Source organism: Pinus tabuliformis, chromosome 3_2 (genome assembly GCF_031772625.1).
Source record: "Pinus tabuliformis cultivar Carrire ecotype Pingquan chromosome 3_2, CPIR1, whole genome shotgun sequence".
Taxonomy (NCBI): Eukaryota; Viridiplantae; Streptophyta; class Pinopsida; order Pinales; family Pinaceae; genus Pinus; species Pinus tabuliformis.
The window spans coordinates 1,190,396,305-1,190,418,702 of record NC_142302.1 but is presented as its reverse complement, the minus strand read 5'-3'; the positions used below and the strand labels follow the sequence as shown (position 1 = coordinate 1,190,418,702).

At 40.2% G+C, this 22,398-nt stretch overlaps 1 long non-coding RNA gene across 1 annotated transcript; it reads right to left on the bottom strand.

Annotated features, from left to right (window-relative positions):
* Positions 1-9,320: 9,320 nt before the first annotated feature.
* LOC149184980 (uncharacterized) lies at positions 9,321-10,177 on the bottom strand. Its single transcript, XR_016257816.1, has 2 exons — positions 9,808-10,177; positions 9,321-9,719 (listed from the first exon to the last, which is right to left on the bottom strand). It is a non-coding gene; the product is annotated as an uncharacterized LOC149184980 (long non-coding RNA).
* Between the last annotated feature and the right edge of the window lie 12,221 nt (positions 10,178-22,398).

The following is a 22,398-nucleotide window of genomic DNA, read 5'->3' as shown; positions in this document are numbered from 1 at the left end:
GTTGTTCCAGCATTTTACATTAAGAGCATCTACTGGATCTTCAACATTGTTGCCAAATACAACAGAATTATTACACTGACCATCATCGACAACGACTTCATGACTTCCCACAACCACATTCAATCTGAAGAAACAAAGTTGAATATCTCGAACAGGTGCATTAAATCATCAAACTGGCTGTAAAAATGGTTCCATTATGACATTAATTAAATTGTGTAATTTGTAGGGATTCAAGACTAATTTCCAATTAGCATGAGGCCTTATTATGAATGTAAGATCAACACTTTTCAAGTATAAATTTCTATGATAAAATAGTGACTGCCATTCAGGGTACAAATAGATCTACTGGGAAACTTGACTAGAAATCACTATTAGAAAATTTCACACATGAGTGTTGTGCATAAGAAAACTATTAAGTATCTTAACAACACGATTACAAATAGCACGGGAAGGTAAGGAATACATCAGCTGAATAAGATATTTCCCTTGATATCATGCAAACAACATATCCATACTCTGCGATTGCAGAAACAAGTGTTCAATTTTTCTTTCTTTTCTAAAAGTGCAGAGAATGTTACCTCATTTTTAAGAGTTGAGTCACATTTTGTAAATGCCAGACCTGGGATTGATAACACTCTAGAGAGCTCTGTTGAAAGCAATAATCACAAATGTATCAATGACATTCCTTTCTTCTGCCTACAAAGATGAGCACCCCCAATCACACCTGTATGAAGCCACTGATGCATTGGGTTAAAGGTCCCTCACCAATATATGGCTCTCTAATGCTATGGCTCAAAAGAAACCCAAGAAAACATTGTTCTGACACCATAGGGCATTTATTATTACCTCCATATTTGCTAAAATTTTCATTTTCTGTCTTACAAATGTTCTGAAGCTAAGTTGTCTTCTCTGAGCATAGATGCAGATGAACAATTTGCAAATGATGAGGAGAATTAGGGATTTAAAAATATAAATTTGCATGCCTGCTAGTTCCTAAAGAATATCCCAATAACTCCAGCACATATAAAGAGCAAATTCTTTGTAGGAAAAGAAAAGGCAAATCTGTTAAACTTAAATGATCAAATATGTTGCATAAATCTGCCACCAATGACGTTGAAATAGTACATTTATATTGGTCTCACGAAGAAGCATGAAACTGCCAAGTTCCAACACTAAAATGTTTCTTAAAACGCATATATGGAAATGTGTTCATTTCTTTATTGGATGCGTTGTGCATTTGATATTCATGAGTTCTCTTCGTGGGCGCACTTCTTCTTTCTTGGCACGCACTTAATGTTTGATTCTTGGTGACATGCTTGGATTTTTCAACACCTAGATATTTGCTTGTTGGCTCTCTCGGTCTGCTGGCTGAGATTCGAAAAGTGGAATGACAAAAACCAAAAGTGGAATTGCTTGGGGGTGGTTCCCTGGCAGTGAGCTTCACCAATGCACAATATACACCTAGTAGACTTGAAACCCAAATAAACCATACGCCAAATTGACTTGAACAAAATTTCATATTTCTGGCACATTTCTGATCCTCTTAGATTAGCCATTTTCTTGGCTATTTTCGAACTTAGTTTTTACTTGTGTCTCTTCCAGTTTTCTCTACAAATCATTGCACAAACAATTGCCATTTAATGGCCCCTCAAACAGTAGATTCAATGAACCTTTTACCAAGCGAAATCATACCAATTTCCACGGCTAATTCGTGCTAAAATTTACTATGTTTTGGTCGCTGCTTCCCCAGCGAAATCGTGCCTCTGTCAATGGCATTTCGTGGCCCTTCAATACAACGATTTGATGGGTGCCTTACCACCTAAAAATGCGCTCCCTTTTGTTGCGACTTGGTTGGTAAATTCTCAGCAAAATCATGGATCCAATCCTAGTGAATTTGTATTCTTTTTATACTCCAGCAAAAACGAATCTCTTGGCTCTGTCAACCATGTCTGCAATTATAAATTTGTGATATTACCTCCCTGACTTCGCATATTACATTTTTTTTCAACCTTCACTAATTTCGTCTTACTAGACCCTGGTTGTCCACGCATCTGCCTCTGCTCACAACTTAGCCATATTTTCATTCTTGGTTTGATCAAATATCACTGGTGATATGTTTCTCCCACCGATAACCACAATAATTGAAATCTTGCCCGCAAAAAACGTTATCAAAGATTTAAAACATAATTGAAATCGTTTCCACAAAAAACGCATTCAAAGAATTAAAGTACAATGGGTGGACGCTATTAGATGCTATCGTGACTAATACCCGCAGGTGTTAGGATCCTATAACCGCATAGGTAGAGTTAGGCTATTTGAGAGCATGTGGGGAAGATGGACAGTGTATTGATTAAACATTCAGTGCACAATTACTGCAAGTCTTACCATCGACGACTGTGTTGTTGTTGGGCTAATGTGCAGGTTCGGACACGATCTCAGCCGTTCCAACAGTGTCGTATTTTTCCCGGCTATGTAAACTGCTTTTAGCAACTTACCTTCCTGGAAATCTTGTGCCCATTTAGTGCAGTTATCCACTAACGCGTTCCCCACACTCTCTATGCAACCACCGACAATGTCTGCTAAAGCACTCTGTAATTCATCGACCACTTCCATAAAATTCCCTGTTGAACTGCAATCAATGTTCTTGCATAATCTGTATAAGGCGTTCCCTGCCCCTGCCTTCTTCCAATCCAGAGAGTCTCCTCCATGTTCAATCACCGTAACTTTCCTTTTACTTTCTTCTGCAAGATTATCGATTGTAGCAGCTGCATCTTCCATGTATACAACACTTGTAGTATCCAGAGCATTCTCTGCAGTTTGTTCCTGTAATGTTTTGAATACACTATCTGCCGCTTTACTCAGCAAGCTATCGGTTGCAGGATCTGAGTCCTCCACCAAATCCATCAGTTCACATGCCTCAGAGTATGCTTTTAAAGCATTTCTCCCACAATCAGGTGACAACCGAACGATTATATTGACCAATGAAACCGCTGTTAGCTTCAATGATGGTTTGCTCACGTATATGTAATGCTCTTCCACATCTAATACAGGGCCAGGATCTCTTTTCCACAAGAACTTCAAACCCGCTTTATTTTGTAATTTTGCAGGATCCAAACTCCGTATACCCACACATCCTGTTGATTTTCTATAGTTTCTCAGAAACCAAATTAGGGTATCGCATTCTCTACCATCCATGTTGCCCTTTTTCACAAGTTCCTTTGCTTTCTTGATGGAATTTTGGTTTGTTACAAACACGGTCCAAGGAGACCCCCATAGAAGGTCCACGTTCTCCAAAATTGACCTGTATTTTGAAAAATCCCCGTCCTTTGTTTCACCTGGCTTTGATAAAAACTTTGAGGATATTTTCTGCATACACCTATTATCCAACACAAACTCTGTGATAAACCAACATAGTTTACTAGTATAAACCATAAAAAATTGCAGCCAATACACACATCGCAACAAACCACATAAAAATGCCCATAAGAAACATATTTCTATTCCTTCCGAGCCAATCATTTTATTTACCTTTTCATCAACAATACTTTTTTTCTTCTTGGATGCTGCTTCCTGCAACTCAACGATGTACCTGGTCCAAAAGTCCTCTACCTGGAAATAGGTATACCATCTTTCATTTGGATTCCAGCTTTGCCATCTTCCATAGTACGATACAGAGATAAGACATCCCCAGCCGATGATTGCCCACCCTACTAGGATGAATACGACTTCCATGTTTGTTGCGATGAATTTTAATCGAGATTTGACACTACGAAACACGTCTATAATTGGGCCCTGAACAAGCCATCCGGCGATTGAACTTAAAATGCAAATTGTGACTGCTACTGCGACTGACGCGTCTAACATTGATCTTGCAATTATGGTTTGATAACATGCACGGGAGACAATCCACGATTTGAGTACCAGATCTTCTACTGCCTGCGAGGAGTTCTCTGTAGCGTTACCTTGATTTGCCAAAATAATAGGAAGTTTTTGAGAGATGATATCCTGGATGCTTTTATTGGCTATTGTTGCAGAGCTGAGGAGGAGAAGAAGCCATGCTAAGGATATTGATACTATCACACTCGATACTATAAACGAATATTCCGTAACCTCCTTGGAGTGTGGCTAGAAGTAGAAGTAATAGGTGATGACAAATAAACCAGATTCACGCAAACGAAGATGTCCGGCGAAGAACTGGGAGAAAATGTGGACGAACATAGTGAGACCTAGAGTAGTTAATTTGTCCCATGAATCTTCAGCCGGGACGGGCCATTCCTGGCAACAAGTAGGCCACTATCACACATAACATTACCCTGCTTCTATGTATCATATACAAGTTATTTTAAGTACCTCACCGTTCAATGGCTGTGGATTGTTCAAGATCTCTTTTAGTAAAGTGCTCTCTGCGTTCAGCAAGTTCATAACCTGGATGGTGAGAGCAGTGAGGACAAGCGCATGACCAGGAACCCAATGGACCCTTTTTTTTCTTGCTTTCAATGTATCCACTCCGAGGAGGCTAATGAATACTAGCACTCCAACGAAAAGCCCGAGTAACTCTGCAAATTGATCCAGAGTGAGAGGGGTCTCCTTAAGCTGGCCCTGAACTTTCATGATTCAAGCGAACACAACGGCTTGCGAGAGGAAGAACTTGAACATCCGCCGAGCTTAACTCGGTTGCATATTCGTTGGCCCTGTCAACGTGGATAGCGGGGCCCTCCTCCGTCTCCGTTAGACAGAGACGTGATGCTCAAGTCGAAAACCTCCCGCGGAATCTGTGCTCGAGAAACCCTGGCCTGTCTCTGCACTGTACTCTCGACAGCCTGTATCGAGAGGGGCTTGAGACTCAATTTAAAATTCCCTCCTACAGCTCACCCTTATCCCCAATTGCCCCATTATCTTCTCCCTGTCCTTCCACTCCTCGCCCTTCTCCCCTATTGCCCCTTTCTCCCACAGCTCGCCTATTTCGCACACAGAAATACCCAGCTCTAACAGAGTTGCCGTGAGAGCCAGAGTAAGCTATTCTGGGGCCAGAGGAAGCTATTCTGAATTATGAAAATCGTGTCTGTGGCCTTTCTTCCTAATCACCCCCGTTCCCCATAGCTCGCCCAGTTCGCACACCAAAATACCCAAGCTCACACCCGGTTTCCGCTAGAGATAGAGGAAGCCATCCAGGTTTCGCTAGAGCCAGAGGAAGCTATAAAGGTTTTCGAAATTGCAGTTCGTTTCCTTTTGTTTAGGGCCACTGAATATACAATATTTTGATATTGATTGTCTATTAATTGTGGGTGAATTTTTCCTCATTCTTCTGAACATGAGCTTATATCTATTTTTCCTCATTATGTAACCTCTTTGATGATGATGATTTACAATGTTGTATAAATTATTGTTAGGGATTAGTTTTGCTTTGCTGACTCGGTTGGTGTATCTCTCAACCAATGTTGTATAAATTATTGTTTCAGGGATTAGTTTTGCTTTGCTGACTCTGTTGGTGTATCTCTCAACTCTGAAGCCATTCTGAAGCCACCTGATTAATGTGAATCTAAAATATGTTGGGATTCTCACCGTGGCAGTGGGTATAGCCACTGTTGTCTTTTTCGGTGGGATACCATTTTACAGGCACAAGCTTCTCACAGGAAGCCCCATCACTCATATTGCTTGCGTTGTAATTTGTATTACAAGAAAGAGAAATATTAGCATGCCTTCCAGTACGAAGTTGCTTTACAAGAACCACTATATAGAATCTGTTAAATCAGGCCAAACTACGCTATCACACAAATAATTTTCAGCAAGTTCCAGATTTTTAAATCATTTTATGAGTTAGGACTATTAGTCCAAAAATATCAAAGATAAAGCAGTATTAATAGATTCTCAGTCTTAAATAACTATCAACCCAAACCCATTTGTGTATACACAATTGTATCTTGATATCTACTTTTGGTTGGCAATGCGTTGTTTTTTGGACAAAGCAGCAGCTATGGTGCAAGGCTCCTCAGAAAAGTATACTAATACACAGGGAAATACGAATTCAAATCCATAAAAAGTCTACGCAATAACTCAAGTAGAATAAACACTTATATTAAGAATGGTTTCCATCTGGTTCTCTTGCTTAATCTGTGAAATGGTTGCAGTAAAACAGAGTACATCTTTGTTGATAAAGCAAGGTAGCGCCATGGATAGAAATGTCGGATCACAATTCCAGGCCCAGGCTTTTCTTGTGGCCCTTTCCAGGCTTTGTGGGTTTGTTCTCATAATTATATATGATTGTTGCCTTGTACCTCTAGCCAAAAGAATAACAGGAAAGGATCAACTGTTCTCCAAAGGGTTGGGATACATGTAGCAAGACACAAAGCCTACTTGATAGTTCTAGAGTTAGAACGCCTCTGTGGTTATTTGTTTAACTCCACAATTCGCTATCTTTGGAATAGCAGAGATATTTACTTTAAAGGATTTCAGGAATATTTCTATGATCAAGTCCCTGATGGCGTGACAAGTTTGGTTATTTCCTTCCATATGAGTATTCTGAGAGAGGCCCGTTTTCTGAGTAGTGTCAGACAGTTTCATAGTTGAAAAAATAGGCAAGCTAAGCTATCAATGACTGTTAGGAAATCATTTAAATGAGTAAATTGCATTATTTTTATAGAATTTTTAGAGATATTTAGTGCCATCAATCTATGCTTTTATGTTTGTATTGAAAAATAAATGATTTAGGTTTGATATAACAAATTATACATAAGTTTATCTTTAGTGCATAAAGAACTACACCTTATATGAAACATAAATAAAGACTTTAGTCCCTCTAAATATGCATGTTTCATTTTAGAAGTTGTTATGCATTTTTCATCCTAGAAACTTTTAGAGTCCATCCACTCATCCTCCATAGCTTATATCTTTATGGGAAGAAGAAAAGATGATACCTCCCAAGAACGAAATGAAGAGTTGTTCCAGCCTTGTACATTAAGTGCAGCTACTGGATCTTCAACAATGTTGCCAAATACAACATAATTATTACACTGACCATCATCGACAACGACTTCATGACTTCCCACAACCGCATTCAATCATCAAACTGGGTGTAAAAATGGTTCCATTATGACATAAATTAAATTGTGTAATTTGTAGAGATTCAAGACTAATTTCCAATTAGCATGAGGCCTTATTATGAATGTAAGATCAACACTTTTCAAGTATAAATTTCTATGAGAAAACAGTGGCCACCATTCAGGATACAAATAGATCTGCTAGGAAACTTGACCATAAATCACTATTAGAACATTGCACACATGAGTGTTGTGCATAAGAAAACTGTTAAGTATCTTAACAGCATGATTACAGATAGCATAGGCAGGTAAGAAATACATCAGCCGAATAAGTTATTCCCTTGATATCATGCAGACAACATATCCATATTCTGCCATTGCAGAGGCAAGTGTTCAATTTTTCTTTCTTTTCTAAAAATGCAGAGAATGTTACCTCATTTTTAAGAGCTGAGTCACATTTTTAAATGCCAAAGCTGGGATCGATAACACTCAAGAGAGCCCTGTTGAAAGAAATAATCACAAATGTATCAATGACATTCCTTTCTTCTTCCTACAAAGATGAGCAACCCCAATCACACCTGTATGTGTGGTGTTCACTTTTTCTTAGACCAGAAGAAGCTGAAGCTCACAATATGTTCGGATATCCTCTTGGTGTCAAGTGGTTTGAACACCACAGAGCATCAACTGTAAGCAGGGACCACATAATATTCAGAACTCCAGTATGAAGCAAAGGTAAATTTCTTCTAACGTTGGCATTCCACTGGGGGTTTTGTCCATTGTAATGATCATATAACACATGTGGACTCAGACAGACCCGAGAACTAAAGGCAACAGGGAATGATACCTATTATCCATGGTTGACTAGAGGGAAATGCAATTGGAAGGTGATCAATCTACAACAAAACTGATATGAGTCACCAAATCAAACAAAGCAGCTTAAATTTATATTTCCTTTGGGAAGGACTCAATAACAGAAATGAGCATAAGTGCAGAATGGAGAATTACATGGTTTGACAAATATGATAACCTTTTAAAAAATATTAGTCGCAAGGCATTGTAATGCACAAGCAAAGGTATGAAACAGTTCTCAATTTATTGTCTCCCATAAAATGCCTGCCAGACTTAAAATTAAAAAATCCAAATGCTCATGAGAAACATCAAAACTCAAAAACTATTATCATGCATCTATAACAGCATTAAAAATAGGCATTCTGTCACTAGTTCAGTTCTCAAGTGGAAATTATTATTGAGACAATTTGCCAAAAAATGTCAATCGAGGTTGTAGGCAATAAGGCACCTAACAACAAACAAAATCCACTAAGCCACAGATAGAACTGAACTCTCTTGCAGAAGGAATATTTACATGATTGAGGGAGAAGAATGCCATGAAGGCACCTCCTCCAAGCTTTTCTCACCAAGATTCTCTCCCCATCTCAGATTGCTTCTGGTTCTTCTTTTGAAAGAAAAGATATCCCACCACCAATGTCGCTACAGTCTTTGATAACTCCCTTTTGAGTTACAAGATATGAGCAAAATTTCTGTATTTTTTCAATTACGAAAATGGCCGGAACCTGTGAAGCTCAAGGCCCAAATATAACTCCATGCTTATTGGGTTTTCATGTTCTTGACATGGCTTGGAACCTCCACCCTGGCCACTTACAAGAATTTTTATTTGCTACAGATTTGAGTAATAGACGAAATTGACCCACCAATGCCAAAGACAATGCCGAATACGATGAGCAAGGCATCAACAAGGATCCATATAAGAGATAATTCATGCCAACAAGCATGCAAATGAAACAAAGTAGGAAATAGAAACCCAAAATACAACCAACACTGCTCCCAATCAGAGATAAAAAATCTGCACATGAAGGGACCAAAATTGACACTATTGTTATCGAGAAAATTGCAAGAGATTTGATCATGAAGGAAAACTCCCCTCTGCTAAACCTCCCTTCTAGGACTTCATAAACAGGATTCATCATCAATGGAAATGTGAAGAAAAAGGTTCAGACATAAGTCAATCCGAACAAAATCTGTGATCCAACTTTTCCCCAAGTTCAGAGTCACCATATCTCTGGTTGCACTTCCAAAAGAAATATACTCGAATGCTCTAAAACCCCCATAAATGAGAGCAATGAAGAGAAATGCAATGGCCAAAACTCCATCAAATCTATGTTTTTTCTCCATAGCTAATTCCAGGGGAAAAATCATGCTTACCGCTTCAAATGCATAGATTGCTACACCCACTCCATAAGGAATAGCAGAGAAACCAATGAGAGCCTGAACATCTGGACCCACAGTACTCAATATGGACAACACATCTTGCACCACAACAGTTAGCATTGCAGAAATGTCAACGATATCTGCAAAAATACTAAAAGGGGCCAGATGGGTAAGGGTTCGAATCCCACTGATGATGAGCTCCAGTGGAAAAATGGCCCATATGAAGCCTACCTTCCTGGTAACATCCAACGAGGTAGACAAATAGACTCCATGAGGATTCAACGAGGATTCTTGGGACTTCACCTACAACAGATGAGAAAATAACTAAGAGAAAAGGGCATTCCCCTGAAATTTCCTTTCCTTTAATTTGAGTAACATTTAGGAACTTTTCGAGAGTAGTTTAGCAATGCTAACTCTCGTGTGCCGGGGGCACTAGAAGCCCAGTAATCTTCAGATCTGCAACACCCACAAATATGCCTCAATTTCAACACAAACACGGGCAAAACGGGCACTACCTGCAATGGCGAAATCTCATAGAACTTACGCGTGAGAACCGGAGGAGGCGATGGCGCAGAAGAATTGGAGACCGCGACTGTTGAGTCCTTCATCTCGACATCTTGAGTAGCCATCCTGGGCTTGCTCGTTAAACCTGAAATGGACCATTTTCGACTGTAGAGTATCATGGATGGCTTGCTCGTTAAACCTGAAATGGACCATTTTCGACTGTAGAGTATCGTCCATGAATTCAAGAAACGGTGTTAACCCCGCACGCACCCTTACCTGAACGATTCTTTCCTTCGCAGCGAGGGAAACAGAGCATCACAAGGACCAGAGCTTCACCGCACGCACCCTTACCTGAACGATTCTTTCCTTCGCAGCGAGGGAAACAGAGCATCACAAGGACCAGAGCTTCACCTACAATAGATGAGAAACTATTTGTAACTGTTTTGATCGACGGTTCAAATTTTTGTAATCGTCTAACATCTAATCGAACGGTGTCCAAGGATGATAGGTAGGCAAAAAGGGGGATGGATTCCAGAGGGAAACGGCTTATGGCGTAAAAATAATAATGGTCGTTGTTGATATATTTTTATAGGTTCCTCCAGCTAAGAGATTGAATGAAGGCCGACTGTGTGTAAATTGGCATGCGGCACATAAAGTAGGTGGTGCGGCGCACTAGAGGAGCGTGGTGCATTGGGCACCTCCATGCAGTGTGATTTTATATGGGCGCGGCGCACTAGGAAGGCGCGGTGCACTGGGCGTGCTGCACGGCGCACCAAGCCTCAAAGCCAAAAATTCATCGCAGCTTCAGTAAAAATCAAAATAATTTTATTTCTTTTGCCCCAAGCAAGTCTTTTCGAATTGGATGGAAATTCAAACTGAATGGATCAGATATGGTTTTGTCTCCTATGCAAGAGTATGGGACATCATAAAGGCTGCGCCATTAGGTACATTAAAACGTGATCGGGATGAGAGTATTGACCTTCTCGAGATGGAACCAAGCCATTCTTTTTCTGCATTGTAACAAAAGGCAATAAATGATCGAAATGACTTCAAAGCGTCCTCCGTCAGACCTTGTCGCAATCTTGAGGGACCATCGGACTTCAGTTACATCTCTTTGTTTCCATCCGAGTAAACCTGTACTCTTCATAGGAAAAATGTATGTTTTTTATATGTTTCGTGCAATAATATCATCAACACAAGACGCGTATTTAATTCAGTGACATAGCTGGCGAGCTGAGGATATCGGATTTGGTTCGACACAAAACAATATCATCCTACAGAATTCACAATCCAGCAGCTGGTGTCATTGGAATTGCCACAAGTTCTTTGCTGGCCAATAAAGTTCTGAGCCAGGGTAGAGATGGAACGGTTAAATGCTGGGAATTTGTGGAGGGTGTTTTGTCAAGGCAGCCCTTGTTTACTATAAAGACAAACTCATACCACTTTTGCAAGTTGAATCTATCCAAGATTGTGGTTTCTTCATCTCAAAGTGGAAAATATTTTTTGGTTGAGGCACAAAAGAAAATGGACCCTTCAACAATGCAAGGAGTTGATGGATCTAAGAAAAATATTTGAGAATGCTGAGAAGACTTTGAGATGGAGGGGGAAATTCATAAGAACAAGATCGATTCTTTTCCTTTTTGCAAGTCTTGAACGGGTCAGAGAAATAGAAGTGAAAGGAGAAATTGCAGCTGGGACTGGCGGAACTCTCTTTCCTGTCATCAAAGGCAAATTCAATTTCAAAAAATAATAAAAAATTAGTTTTTATTGAAAAGGTAAAAGGGAAAGCGGACAGTCAAACCTAAAATTAAAACAAGACATTTACCATGCAGAGAAATAGGAATGGAAGCCTATTTTTTTCTTTAGCCACGATTTAATGGGATCCACGCTACACCTTTTTATTGGCCATCAGAAATTTTCAGCTGAAATAATGTAACCCTGTTCTATCTTTAGAACGGATGGGTGAATCTTTCTCTATTTTTATAATTTTAGTTGTAACAGTTCCCTATTGGGATCGATTTGTTTTCTCATAGTGGGGCTTATTTATTGTATTGAAAAAGCATTTTTAGGGGTTGGAATTTCTGGGAGCAGTGGGAGGACAAACCCAGTGCTTTCATTGTACAGTTTGGCAGAGACTATAATGAAATGATGTAGCTCTGATTCCTGAGATCCATGTGATGTGAGTTTAGCATATGTTCTTCTTACTGTTTCATGAGTAAATTGTTATGTTTTCAGTTCATTCATAATCGTTTCCAACTAAATGATTTTAAGTAAGAAAGGTAGAATTTAGTTTATTGTTGTGCCTGGGAAAAACATTCACCCTCTGTGTGCCTTCTTCTGTCTGAAAAGGATTCATTATACATGCCCTTTTTAGCTTCTCAACAGTCTGTCCACTCCATATCATTTCAGTTTGATTGCGAAACCTCATGCCTATCTTGCCTCACAAAATAATCTGTACCTTTGATTTAATTTCTCAGCTACTACTGTCCTTTGGTCCCATATGTTAGCCTCCTATACCAATAGGGTTTCATATTTCATGATTGACAGTGGAAGTGCTAAAAATGATCATCTTTGATGATACAAAGGTTCCATTTTTTGTGAACAAAGCAAAAAGTTAAAACATGTAAAGAGGGTATGCCTTAAACGAATAATCAAAGGGAAAGAAAATGAATTGGTCAGAAAAAATAATTGAAATGAACCCCAAAGAAAGACCAGGAAAGTGGCCAATCCAAATGCCACTGCTATCTTGATGGATGGCTCAACAGTTCAAACTGGGCCATGCCATGTTTTAAATTGCTTGTTTTAGAGTAGGGAATGAGTACCTGTTCAAACATTTGAAGCTTGACAGATGACTAGCTCGATAGAGAAAGGAAGGAGCCCACCAGCTTAATCTGGGCCCTTGGAAGATATAAGGGTAGATTTAGATAGGAGGGCAGCAAAAAGAAAAGAGCATATGAGGGTTTGCAAGTCTAAGTGCACCCTCCCTGAAGTAACAAAAAATGCTAGGTACTATGTTGGGTAGGTAGCCAGAAGTTGCAGAATCCTGATCCTATTCAGTGTTGGCCTTGATCAAGAAGGCACATGTTAGCAGTTGCAGAGGTATCCATGCAGCATTTTGAAGGCAAAATATAGAAGCATGGCTAACTCCCCCTGTTTTCCCCCAAAGACTCTCTTTCTAACATCCTCTGGAGGACTTTAGGACCTTCCTAAAATAGTCCTCCTTCTATTTCTCCTTGGAAAAATTCATGACAGGTTTTCACCTTCTTCTCCAAAAAGAAGCCACATTTCTTGTGTAAAATCATTCCCCATCTACTTCTGAATCTAGGTTTACTCACTAAACTTAGTTTTTCATTCCTCATTTTCAATCTTTCATATCCCCAATCCACACTAACTTCTAACCCTATTATCTAACTCCCTAAGTGCCCCTTGTCCCCTACTACTATAGCACTATTGTGAAAAGAGCCCAAAAAATATGTAAATACCCCCCCCCTTGGGCATTATAGCCATATTTTCAAAGTTCGGAGAATGTCACAGAATCAAAGGTTTCTTGTATTTGGTCCATTCTATAGATGGGGATTAAAGTAACACTTGGTTAGTTTAATAAACCTTACCTACCCTATTAACCACAATATTGCATTATCCCCGCCCATTGTATAAATTTTGTAAAAACCGACGTTTTTCCGCTTTTCCAAAGTCTGTATTTCGGCGCGTCCCACCAAAAAAAAAACAAAAAATATTAAAAAACCCCCGCCGGGTCCCACCGTATCACGTTTGCACATCCGCAACCCGTCGTTCGTCGGATCCGAGCCCTCCCATCCGACGGCCCACGACAATTTCGGACCACCCCCTCCGTCCGTCCTTTACCGCCCGAAATTTGTCAGAGGGTGACGTAGGGCCGGGGACGCGTGCCCGCCTGTTACTGGAGTGGGCGACCTCTGACCATTACCGGGCCCGTACACTTAGCGGTCCGATAAATACCACTAACCGCTTTTGTTACCGCTGTCCCGCTCCCTCCCCACGTCATCTCCACATCAGCTCTACTTCACCCCACTCTCTGCCATTCCTCAGACCTGTCCGCCACATCGCCCGTCCACGTCACTCCCAGTCACCAACCGTCACGTCACTCCTCCGTACCTTTTCGGAACAATGACGTCATCCACTAAAAAGGCGCCAAATACCAAATTTTTATATAAGTGCGCAAAAATCGTTTTTTCCCCTTTTTTCGCCGAATACGCACTGTATTCCTGCATGACTGTTTACGTTGCTTGTCCGCCAACTCTGAAGCTTGCTCCCTCGCTGCTGGCGCCGTGTGTCCACCTGACTTTCAACACCGTCGTCATACTGTGCCCAGGTACTTATCAGATTCCCTCTGCATACCTTGGTCCTTGCATAATTCACTAAATCAAACAAGAAAAGAGGGAAAACATAAGAATTGCTAGGAATCCTCAGTAACTGGAGCTTCATTTCCCCACTGTAATCCCAAATTCACCTACAGAGGACCCCCATTGTGCAAAATTATCACAAATTCACAGCTTATTGCGCATTTGCGAATCTAAACCATTGCCAGACAAATCCACTGAAAAAGCAATTCTCAGTCCCAGCATTTGCTCTTTAAATCTCTCCCAGGAGCATTTCAACTCAGTTTCACCCCAATTTACCTTGTTCTCTCTGCAAATTGCCCTGCTCATTGAAATTCACTACTCTGTATTGTTGTGCCTAGAAAATCAAGTTCAAACACAACTCCAAGTATCAGTTAACAATGGAGACCCCGGTGGCATTAAACATTGCACCTTTGAATGCCCCACATAAGGACCTGGAATGGTTGGCCCTTGCTGACAGAGATTATCAGATGAGAGAAACTGTAGAGCTGTGTAACAAATACCACATAGAAATAGTTTGTGAGTTAAGGAAGAAACACAGAGATGGTACAAAACTCCTGGGAATCTGGAAATCCCATTTGCCAATCTATTATCTCCCTCAGGTCAATGAGTTCCCTCACTTGATTCACCAGTGCTGCAAAAACTATGACCCCAATCAAAGGGCTGTTCTGAGTCCTTCAGGCTTTGTCTTATTCCATATCACTCCTGAAGCCATCAACCAAATGCTACAGTTTCAACCTACAGAGCCACTGGTTCCTCTTACTATGTAGCTTTTACTAGAGCAGGGTGCTAAGCTCTCCAACTCACAAATTACAAGAATTGGCCAATTGTTTATGCTTCCAGATTACCAGCCCCGATAACCTCCCCCTTATCTTCATGTTTGGTTCAATGACATAGGGAGACTGCTAGTAGACATGATATCCTCCATCCTAGGGTTCAAAACCAGTGAGTTTGTGGATGAGACAACATTGGTAGTGCTATCCATTTTTACCCCAGGACATCCCCCTGCTGTCCAGTATGACTATGCTACATTTATAGCCAACAAAATTCATGAACAGTTCATGAACTTGGAGAGAGAGAGGGTATTCAAGTACATCTCCTATATATATCATCTGCTATTGTACAATCAGCCTGATAGCTTTCCTCTTTTCCTCAAGAAACTAGATGCAAAGGGAAACAGAAGATCTGTAATGTTCTGGACATCAGTCTGCCATCATATTCATTACTCACCATACAACTACTGTGAGTTCATTGACCTCTTCATTCACCCAACCTTGTCACTGCTGCAGAGTTCCCCTCCTCCTAGACTCACTGATGATATGCAGAAAATCCTCCAGCTTTCTAAGAACTATAGCATTGGAGATTGGTACTTTTACCAAGACCACACAGTGATCAGAATATATGGCTGTGAGTTAGCACCATACAGGCTACCAAAGTATGTTCCCATGAGACTCTTTGCATTAGAATACTTCAGGCAGTTCGGCAATGCAGATATGATTCACTTCCATAGCAGAAACAAGAAGGCACAGCTGAAAATTAAGCATCAATTGGGTCCATTTATCTTTAATAAGAGGGAAGAAGCTTGGGAAGAGGCAGACAAAATGCTAAAGGGCCTCCTCCTCAAGACAAGCTTCTATTGGGCACCCTATGACCCTAACCATTTCATAAGCCTCAGAAGAATCAAGTATAGGCTTGCCACCTATGATCATTTTAGCATTCCAGAAATTGAAAAACATGCTAACCAACTAGAATGGAGGGAGGGCACCTTAGTGGAGGATTATTCTGAAGAGGAATTAGCAGAAAGAGCCATTAAAACTTTAGAAAAGGCAGTTGACTTGGAATATTTTGGACAGGTTTGGTCTTTAGCCCCTCAGCATCTTGGAGAAGCTGCCTCTTTGTCCACCGTTCCCCAGCAGCCTGCCAAAACAACTGATCAAGCAGCAAACATGGCCAAAGGAAAAGCAGTACAACAAGAGGAGTCACCTCCTAATGTGGAACAGCAAGTAGAGCAGCAAGAAGGTACAGCCAAGGAACCTGCCTCCACAGAACAGCAAACACAAGAGCAAATCCCTCTGAGACAGGAGGTAACAGTTGAATCCTCAGTTTTACAAACACCCGCTAATGAGGAAAGAACAAGGAAAAGGGATAGGCAAGAGGACACTCCTCTTACTACTTCAACGGACCAGCAAGGCGAAAAAAGACAGAGGCTAAATCCATTTTCAGAGGGGGAATTACCAGAGAGACCAACTGATACTATGCCCCCTCCTAGAATTGAAACATCGGCCAGTTCCTTACAGCAAGGACAGGACATGCCACATGGGTCAGAGGTGAGCTCTTCAAAGCAGCGATCTAAGGTGGACTCTAGCATCAAGCAGCAGTTCATAGATATCAAGAAAAGAAATGAGCCTCTCAAGTACCAAATCTACAACCAACTCTTGAAAATGGCACCAACTAATCAGCAGAGACTAATGTCTGCTTATGACATTCAAGAACAAAAAATGACTCTTAGTCATTTTAGGCCTACTATGCAGCAACCTCAAACAGCTGCTGATTATATCAGAACTAATTTGGAAATTTTTGCCAAAGACATCCACCCCATGGACCAGATCGAGCTACACAGGCAAACAGGGGAGATGCTCTATTCCACATTAGCTGATAAAACCCTACTGGCACACCAATTGCAAAATTCCTTACACAATACTGCTGCTCAACTGGAATTAGAAAAGGCATCATCTCAAGCCAAGGACAACAGAATCAAGTCCTTGGAAGAGATCATTATAGAGTTGGGTCATGATCCAAAGGACCCTAGGGGTGTGCAGGCACTATTAAAGAAAAGAGATGAAGACATAGCAGCTATGAGAAAGCATATCAAGCTGCCAGCTACCCTTCACCCTCAGACTGGAGAGGTGGTAGAGCAAAAGAAGGATCAGGATGTGGTTACTTTACTCCTGAGTTTATACAAAAGATTGATGGAAACAGAGAGTGCATTGGAGGTAGCATTGAAAACAAGACACGTTGAATTACCAATGCAGCCACCACAGACATCTGCAGCAGGTCCTCCCACCGAACAAACATCAGAGGCAGGCCCTTCAACCTCAGCACCAGCTACAGGAGTATCAGCACCAGCAACAACATCAGAACAGGGACCCAGCCTCAGCATGCAGAACATGATGAAGGAGCTTGAAGCTTTAGAAGCACAGATGGCTGAACTAAAAGAGACCAAGGATAAATTGGCTGCCATTGAAGAAAAGTATGATAAATCAAAGCAGAGCATAGCTGAAAAAACAAGAGAGGTAAGGGCTCTTGAGAAGAGAATAAAGGAACTGGAAAAAGAGCTTTCTCTTGATAAGGTTGTAGTTGAAATCAAGAAAATCCTGTGGGCCAACATTGGTCAATCTATTACAGACCAGTGGCAATATATTGAAACTATCCATGAGCATATGGATCTCATAGGCAGGGCCCAACTAGAAAATCAGAGAGCAAGGGCATCTCTAGGCAATATGCCTGAAATAGCCAACAGGATGATCAATGTCCTTAACAATCGCACTGGCCCCCAGCTGGCAGCAATGGGTATCACTAGCAGAACTGATACCATTTTACTGGTAAAGAGGGTGCTTACCTTGAGAAATCATGTACAGACATTGGACAGAAGGTGCCAAGAAATGCAGGCAGATGTGAACAAATTTATTGAGAAAATTACAGCATTACATAACAGAGGTCTTCCCAGCTTGGTAACCAGTGCAGGAAGGTTACTATCTCATGAAAACTATGCCAAAAGAGTCAATACATATGCCACAAACCAGATCACTGCATCAGCAAGTGCCCCAGAGGAAACAGGGCCTCCATCTGGGCAAAGTCTATATGACAAACTGGAGAATTTATTCTTTATTGTGAATGAGATTAGACATCTTTTTGAAGTGCCTCCAAACTATTACAAATACACTGAGGCAGATGAGACTTTAGGCAAAATCCTAAGACACCAATTGCCTACACAGGAATGGTGGATGGGCATGATACAAACATTGCTGTGAAGAAATAGGTTTTTCACCAAATTTTTGTGTATCGATCACAAGTCAGCATTTTCAGAAAATTAATATATTTGCTCTGACTGGGAAAGGAGTGGACAAGGCCAACTCAGCAATCAAATTTGGCAACCAAAGCAGGACCGACAGATGCAGATGACGGGGCTGAGGTAGCCGCACCACGACAAGGCAGTAAAGGGCAGATTTCTCAGAATCAATGCAAAGCACCCGACAGACCCAGTTGCCCCCAAAAGTCAAAGAATTTCTGATAGAAGTGAACAGTCATTCATTGTTCATTTAAAGTAGCAATAACTATTGTGTCTGCTATTCTTGAAAGTTGGTAAAGACAGTTATTGAACAAATGACTCATCGTTAAGATATTTTTGTAAAATGATTGTATATATATCCCCACGCATAAACTTATTGGGGTTGTTGATTTTTCTTCTGAAGAGCTATACTGTAATTTCAGAGTTTTAATACAAGAAGCTAATGGAATTTCTGAAGTTCTGAGTTTTTTGAAGCGTTGTAATGGGCTTGCTTGCTGCTACAAGATTGCTGTGCTATTTCATGTCACAATAGTTTTCTGAACCATGTTATTATGTATTCCGCTCTTTCATAATCCACTTATGCTGTATGTTTCATAGGCTTAGCATTAGAGAAAAAGAATAGTCCAGGATTTGTTCATTGAACACCCTAAACTCAATCTCTGCTGTTATGAATGTATTCTTCAGAATTAGTTATAAATGTGAAATTCTTAATTGCTCACATTTACACTGAATCTTTCATAGTAAATACTGTTCAGGAATTCTGATCTGCTCCTGAGTAATATTTCATTTCTCCATATCACCAGCGTAGTGAAAGATTCTTAGTTGCCTCTCGCTGGCTGGAAATAGTCCATACTCCACAATTTGAAGATTGTTTCATGAATACCCATATGGCCTTGCAGTTTCATCACTCTCACTCAACACCTCAAACAACACATAATCACAGACTCCAATGCCCAATGGACTGAAACCCCTGAAGATTACATTTTAGCTGTTAGAAGATATCATTCAACCAAAACTTTAAACAAAATTCAGTGCATCATAACTAGCCTAAAAACATTACTAAAACAAAGCTAAATTCTAAAGAGAGAGCCCTCTCTGATTGCAGGTAGGCTAGAACCTGTGATCCAAAGATTGGTCTGTGGTTACCTCGGCCGTATTCCCTTAGGAGTCAAAGGGAAAAACCTGAGTGATAACACCATACAGCCCAGAAAATTCAGTCATTCAATCAATTACCTCTCTTTCATATCTATTTACCAGCGTAAAATCGGTTCTCATTTTAAGTCATCTCAGACCCTATTGAGTATTTTTACTGAGTTGACTTGGAGAGAGCCCTCTCCTGTCCTCGTAGGGCTAGCTACGAGGCTGAGTGTGCTTTGATGTGGACTTGGAACCTTGCCTTATCAGCCTGAGGCAAATCTAGGCTCTAACATAGTGGCGACCGTACTAGGGAAGAAAATGGTTTGCTTGTTGATGTCATTGGTTTTATAAGCTACAGACGAAGCTTGAAGTTATGCTAGGAAGCCTTCGAAATGCTTTTGCTTTGCATTAGCGCAAGTAGACAAACGCTGCTTCAATCAATCTCTGGTCTAGCTTGTAAACATGACATCTAACTTGTTAATTGCCCCAGTACATGTATCAAGTTCAGATCTGATTGTTGATGGTGGACAACGATCAGGCATAAGAAGGCTGAAATCATTCACCTGGCGACTTCATTCACTGAAAAATCCAGAGATCAATGTTTCATGGTGACTCCACTGCAAAGAGATCAGTAGCTTTGAGCTTTTCAAGATGGATCGGGTTGCAAGAAGATACGCTCCCATGAGCTGAGATCATATCCTAGGTTTTCCAAATAAAATTCCCAAGGTATATTCATCAAAGAATTTGCCTATGTTTAGAAATGCGGAAGATAATGATGCTACTCTTCATCTAGTGAAATTTTACATTCATGTGCATAAATTAAAGATCACTTTTCCTAAAGACTGTTTAATGAAACTATTTATGGCTACTCTGGAAGATGAAGCTCGATCTTGGTATGAAAGTTTGCCACCGGCATCTATTTATTGTTTAAAAGATTTTCATGCAATATTCTTTGAAAAGTATAAAGAATCATATCCATCCTTGGCATTAGTTCAGGACTGTTGCAAACATGCTTTTACTTTTATCGAAAGCCTTGAGAAATATTATGAGGATGATAATTTCATGGATGAAAAGATCATGGAAGCCCTATATGAAAATCCATTTCAACAACATGAAGAGAACCTAGAGGATTCCCATCAAGATGCTCAAGAAGCTTTGCAACAGGAACAAGATTTTAGTATGGTGGAAGATGAAGGAATTTTTCATCTTGACAGTCAACAGGAATTACATGAAATGGATCAGTAGTATGAGGAAAATTTGTACACTCCTTCACTTGAAATTAATGAAGACAATCACTGTTTGAGCAAGAGAAAACAAAAAAGTATCATCTCCTCTGTCTGAAGACGAGATAGATCAACTCTTGAACGGTCATGTTCCAGCTCAAGTTAACGCAGATCTGCAGTGTGCACATGGTCAAGAAGGTGATGGTGGAACTTCTTCCTCTTCTGAAAAGGATGACAGTCCTGTAAGTAGCTTTATAGATCAGCAGGCTGAAGATTTCCATATGGCTAGAAATGATGAAAGAAGAAGTTTTATTTCAGATCTGGTTGAAATAAAATATGATATGTAGGAAAATGATGTTCCAATCTCAGATAATGGGATGATAAATCAGATCGAGAGACATATTGTGATGAGGAAAAAGATAGTTGCATGGTTGCAGCTGCCTTAAATGGAGAAAACAGAGTTACAGACCTAACTGTCCCCATCTCACTAGAACTAGATCTTCATGAGGAGGTAGCTCATTCCCTCTATGACAAACAAGACGAGATCTTCGTTCCAGTAAGTGAAAAAGTTTCCTTGGATGAATCGTTGGTAGATGATATAAATGATAGTGTTGGGTTTCACGAAACATCTGAAGTTTCTTTTCTTATGATTGATGAATGTAATGAGAATCCGGCTGTCATATCATATGAAGATGCTCCAAATAATATTCAGACTACAGACGATCATAACATTCAGGATTCTCTTTCAGATTCTTCTTCCTATGTCTCATGTTTTGAAATGTTCTTTGAAGAGGAAATCTGCTCATCTACTTGTTCAGAATTTTTTGAGGACCAGGAACATACTTTTACTGAAGTACATGATGAAGGAAGAGCAGAATCAAGAGAAAAAGATACCTTGTTTCTTCAGCAGGAGGTAAATCTTCATGTTTTTCACGATCCAATGGCAAATTTGTTGCAGGCAACAATGAAGGTGATTATTACAGTGTTTAGTGATGGAGGAGATCATGGTCAATTAGCATTTTGGATGCCCAGTTACAAGTATCTACTGTTGACCAGGAGATCTGATCAGGAGGATCAATCAAGAAGGCATCTGCTTGATTGGTTACATTGGCATTTTGATATAGTTTGATCATATATTGTCTTGTAAGAAACACGGGTGGTCATGTACTGCCCTCAAGCTTTAAGTTTTAAGTTCAGGTCTTAGTATTTTGAGTTAGTTTGTTAGAGTCAAGTTTTTTCAGTCATTCCAGTTTGCATCAAGTTAGTTTGAGTCAAATTTTCAGTCAGTAAAGTAGTTAACAGTCTGGTGTTGATTTGGACTCCATTGCCCAATGGATAAGGCACTGGTTTGCTCTCCCAAAGCTCTGTGGTTCTTGGCACCTCCAAGGAGCTACCATCCCCATTGGAGCCAATGTTAGAGTCGGTCTTTGTAGCCCTCCGTCAGAGATCAAAACTCTTTTTGCATTTCATTTTTAGGTGTCTCGCTTGCTTCACTTAGTTGCATTCCGCTAGGGGCATGCCATTATCTGACGAAAGGGTATCTTCACTTGTTTCCCTCATGTTTGTACCTGCTGGGTTGGTCAAAATTCACCAAAGTTAATTTCACGTCATTTATAGTCATAGATGCTATTTTGGTCGGAAAAGATTAATTTTAGTTTCTAAGTCTAGGGTTTGGTCTTCAAAATTGTTAAATAATGCCCATAGGCCATGAGGAGGTTTTCAATAAGTTTTCAGTTCAAGATTTTCATCATTAATAAGACTGAAGGATATTTCTTCTTCAAAACTCTGTTTTGAAGAAGAAATCATCAAATTTGTTTAATACA